This window comes from Berghia stephanieae, chromosome 8, assembly GCF_034508935.2.
Source record: "Berghia stephanieae isolate SIO BIC M18660-M18661 chromosome 8, UCSD_Bste_1.3, whole genome shotgun sequence".
Classification (NCBI taxonomy): Eukaryota; Metazoa; Mollusca; class Gastropoda; order Nudibranchia; family Aeolidiidae; genus Berghia; species Berghia stephanieae.
Window position 1 is genome coordinate 14,455,595 of NC_088367.1, and position 5,830 is coordinate 14,461,424.

Below are 5,830 nucleotides of genomic sequence, written 5' to 3' on the forward strand. Positions count from 1 at the left end.
TTTAGACTGCAAAAGTGACCAAAATAGAACCTCGTGTGGCCAAATACTTCAAACTCTCTGACCTCCTTAAAAGACATCGATTTTGATTTTTTTATCGACTAACCTAGGAAAAGGCTTGTTTTATTTCAAAAAAAGAAAATTTTAATTAATAATAATATATACGCAATTTTCCGTGTGTCAATTTTGATCATACGCGTGGCCATCTGGCAGCACTACCCACCAGTGGCGGTTCTAGCCTATTTACAGCGGTGGGGCAAAGATGATTCGGTCATATATATATATATATATATATATATATATATATATATATATATATATATATATATATATGAATATATATATTTTATTTATTTATTTATTTATTTATTTATTTATTTTTTTTTTAATTATTTTTTTTCACCTTTAAACAAAAAATATTTCAACCACAAATAATCACATTCACAATGAAATGACAATACCAGTAGATTTTAATTATTCCAAACGTAATTCCAGACCTAAACAACCGCATCACAACAACTGAAGTTAGAAATAGCATAAAGTGCCTAAACAATAACAGATCCCCAGGCGAAGATGAAATTCCCGCTGAATTGCTGAAATGCGGTACCCTCTCCCTGGATCTGAGCATTGCAAACATAATGAACAAAACATTCTCAACACACAAAGACTGGGACATAAACAGCGGTGTCCTAATTACAATACAAAAACCAGGAAAAACGAAAGGACCCGTAAACAACCTGCGCCCAATAACATTACTGAATACCAAAAGAAAAACACTGTCAACTATTGTCCTCAACAGAATTAGACCGAAAATAGAAAATTATCTATCACATAGCCAAAGCGGGTTTCGCCAAGACCGAAGCACATCGGACGTTGTATGGACACATAAATGGTTGGCAGCAAAGGCACTCAAAGAAAACATATCCATAACAATATCCGGAATCGATATGTCCGCAGCCTTTGATACGATCGACAGAGGAAAACTTTTGGAGATATTAACAGAAATAGTAGACGAAGACGAGCTCCGAATAATCCGATTTCTCCTCAGCAACACAAAGATACAACCAAGGATATACGGGGCCACAAAACAGACGCAGTTCGAAAGTAACATCGGGACCCCCCAAGGAGATAGTCTGAGCCCGATTCTGTTCACAATATACTTAGAACACGCTCTGAAAGAAGTTCGAAAAGTCATTCCAAAACCAACGACTCATATTGAGAATGCAATCCCTAGAGAAATCGCCTATGCAGATGATGTCGATTTTATTGGATCAACACCAGCAAATATAGACATCATACAAAATACCCTCATGAAATATAACCTCCAAGTCAATGCCAATAAAACCGAATTTACAACAATATCGAGGAACAAAGAGGAATGGAAAAGAACAAAGAAAGTCGGCTCACTAATTGGAGACACCGAGGATGTACAAAGAAGAAAACAGCTATCAAACGCCGCACTCAGTAAACTCACCAATGTATGGATTAGAGGTGACAAAATAAAGAGAAAAACCAAACTGAAACTGTACCATGCTCTTGTAAAACCGGTACTTCTGTATAACTGCGGCACTTGGACGTTGACAAAATCCGAAGAAGAACATCTGGATGCCTTCCATCGCACACAGCTAAGAAGGGTACTGGACATCAAATACCCCAAAAAGATCTCAAATGAATCACTCTATAAGATCACAAAAGAAAGACCAATCTCCCTTGACATTTTACAACAACGATGGCAACTTTTCGGTCACATACTACGCAGGGACAAAAACATACCAGCAAACCAAGCCATGTCGGGATACTTCCAAAAACACGGGAACCTTTTCAGAGGAAGACCGATCACAACACTCCCCGTGATCCTAAACAAAAACCTCACAACACTTGGACAAAGCATTAGTCTCATAACGGCAGGGGACCTTGAAAATCTGAGAACCCTAGCAGAGGACCGGCAATATTGGAGACACCTCACACAGGAAATACTGGAAACAGCCAAGGCGACCCGATCTTTCGGTCGAGACGCGAAAGGCATCTAAGTCAAGTAAGTCAAGTAATCAAAAATGAATCACGAAAGAGAATACAACTAAAAAATAAAGCGACGAGACATAATGCGACAACACCTTGACAATACAAGTCCATTCCGTTCACTCGAAAAATTAAAGAGATGCTTTAATCCCTCAACGGCGAGATTAATATTTCTGTTACATATTTCTGGTTTTCAGTAGTACGTAGTAACCTTAAAGTTTTCATCGAGAAGCAACAACAGCGATATGACTCGAGTTTCATTCAGAGCTCAAATTGCATCATTTTTACTGCTGTCTTGGTGATTAGAATGATTGTGCCGGTGGTGGTAGTGGTTGGAATAGTGGTAGCGGTGGTGGTGGTGGAGGAGGAGAGGAGGAGGAAGACGAGGCGGTGAGGGAGGATGTAATTATGGTAGTGGTCTTGGTGGTGCTGTTGGTTAGAATGATAGTTGTGGAGACGATGACGGAAATTGTATGATGATGTTGATATTGTTTTTATTGCTATTGTTGTAATTGTTGTTAATATTGTTGTTGTTGTTGTTGTTGTTAATGATGATGATGATGATGATGATGATGATGATGATGATGATGATGATGATTATGATGACAACGACGATGTCGTCGACAATGATGGTTACCATACGATATTACAAAGTGTATTCAATCTTAGGCCTTCGACAATAAATCATACGATTTGATGACCACATACGATGACCACATGCATGAAAGTGGAAAAAAAATGGTAAATGGAACCAAACAATAAACTGATACCATTAATAACCACCAAAATAAAATACAACAATAGTAATACCACCAATACGTACAATAATAATAATAATAATATAATAATAATAATAATATAATAATAATAATAATAATAATAATAATAATAATAATAATAATAATAATAATAATATATTATTATAATAATAATAATACTAATAATAATAATAATAATAATAATAATAACAATAATAATAATAATAATAATAATAATAATAATAATAATAATAATAATAATAATAATAATAACAATAACAATAAGGATAATGATAATAATAATAATAATAATACTAATAATAATAATAATAATAATAATAATAATAATAATAATAATAATAATAATAATAATAATAATAATAATAATAATAATAATAACTAATAATAATAATAATAATAAATAATAAATAATAATAATAATAATAATAATAATAATAATAATAATAATAATAATAATAATAATAATAATAATAATAATAATAATAACAATAATAATAATAATAATAATAATAATAATAATAATAATAATAATAATAATAATAATAATAATAATAATAATAATAATAATAATAATAATAAAATAATAATAATAATTATAACAATAATAATATTACCATCATCATTACTACTACCACCACCGCTACCACTATACCACCATCACCATCATTATTACGTTTCCAATTATTTTTTCTTGTTTTTTTTAAATTGGATATATAACAAAACAGACGAAAATTCCGGTGATATTTTTTAAAGGGTAGTTAAAATATCTACGATTTTATTAGCCCTGAAATCTACGATTTTTATTTTCCTATTTAAAGTAGGCAGGTCTGCTATGACAAGTATCAGTTCCATAGTCAAAATAAGGCAAACAAAAACAAAGTTTATTTAATCTTAGGCTTTCGCCAATACTTCATACAATACAATTAAGACAAAATAATGCTACCAATCTCTCCTCATGCATTCGTCAGACTATAACAATAACGACCGTGTTATCTTTACTCCTTACCCAACCAACCCCAAGCTTCCCGCCTCTTCATCGCGAACCATCTTATGTATGTATTAGCTTTAGGACGGGCAAGTACGGAATCTGCCCACCCTTCCTTTAAACGTATTTATTTCCTCTATAACTTAGAATTCAACTCTCTCCTTACTCAGAAGAGTATTTTTCTTAAACTAATTCAATTGTTGAGAAAACCAAAATGGTGGTTGTATTTTGTATATTTATTTAGTCGTGACTTTTGAACTAAAGTGTTTTGTTTTATTAGAGGGAATACAATAGAAAATTACATTGTTTTGCAAAATTATTTAGTCTGGCAATAAAAATACTGCGGCAATTACTTTAAGAATTAAAAAAAAAGAACTAACAAATTAATTTGTTAAAAAACAAAAAAAAAAAAAAAACAAAAAAAAAAAAAAAAAAAAAACAACAACAACAACAAACAAATAAGAAAACAATTTAAATAAATGAGTTATGAGAAACACTAAAGAAAACGAAAAAAAAAAAAAAAGAAATAATTTAAATGGATAAACAAATATATAAAAACAACACAAATTAATGCTAAATTGATATAATATTAGTAACTTAATAAATTTAATTCAATACTGGAACCTTCCCAGCACAAGTAAGGCAATAAATAAGAAAAAGTTCGTTTGCCAAAATCTCTATTTAGTGTTCACTGGTTAATAAGGTGGGCTCATTTGAATTAGCCCGACCTAGTACTAGAGAGGCCAGACAGCAAAAATCTGAGTTAGTTCACCGTCAGACGACGTGACGATGAGATGACGATGAGGGCGGAGTGGAGTGGAGTGGTTGGGGCGGGGGGGGGGGGGGTGTTATAAAAAGATCAGGAGCGTATCCTGGTTTATGCATTACGGGGTGCATGGTGATTCGCAATCTATCAAAAATACACGCAAATTGATTTCAGTACGAAGCATCAAGTTTAAGTAGTAACTTTTGAAATTATCTAATTTAAATTAGATTATTTCTGACCTGGTAATGCAGCATATAACTTGAAAACAACAGGCTGGTATTTGCCCACCCTGCCCATTATTACCAGCCGTCCCTGCTACCCACAAACCAACTATGACTTAACGTCTTGACACTTCTTCCTAGTAGAATAGCAGTATTCTACTCGTTGCCTTTCCGTTTCATGCTGCAACTTGTAGATATGTGTGAAATGTGACCGTTTCTGTGTGGGAAATACTACCTTCGTAGTAAATAGCAGTATCTTAACTGTAGCCATTACTTTAAAGACAGTATTGTCGGAAGAACGGTCGTCTTACTGTTGAGCCGGTCAGTTAAGGAATTTCTTTGATGACGTAAAAGTGACATCACTTCCCCACCCGATGGGGAAACGGTTGGGGGAAAGACGAGAAAGGAATGCCTTTGATTGTCACCGGCATCTGCATATCATTAAAGCCTGACTACAGGGGTACTGTTATATAGGGAAAAAACGAACGGCCCCGTAGGATTGAGTAAGAGGGCGGGGATCTGTCCTGTATATGAAGTCCTAGATCTGAGTCCATTTTTATTTTTCTTCTCTCATATATTTTAGTTTTAAAGTTTTTAAAAATGACGATGTTCTTTTTTTTAGCTTGCCGTTTTTATCAATCAATACATTATTTTGCTTATCTGAAACATTTGAGAGAGAGAGAGAGAGAGAGAGAGAGAGAGAGAGAGAGAGAGAGAGAGAGAGAGAGAGAGAGAGAGAGAGCAGGTCCGTTTACTGAGAATGCCAGATAGTTTTTAGAATTAAATGATAATGCCAAATTTCAACCATCTTATATATTGTTTTTCATTCCTACATGAGCGATATGCCTATTAATCCATAAACAGAAGTTCCCAATAAAGTAATTAGTCTTTTCATCCTGGTTCCTCTTTGTATTTTTTCCAACCCTTCTCTGCTAGGAACTTATGGAAAGACTCCCCTCCAAAAAATCAAACACTTCCGTCAAACAAAAACAGCATACAGTAAAAGAGGAACGAAGCTTTTTCAAAGCAAAGTTTTAAAAATGCGTTTGGAACGTTAAACTCT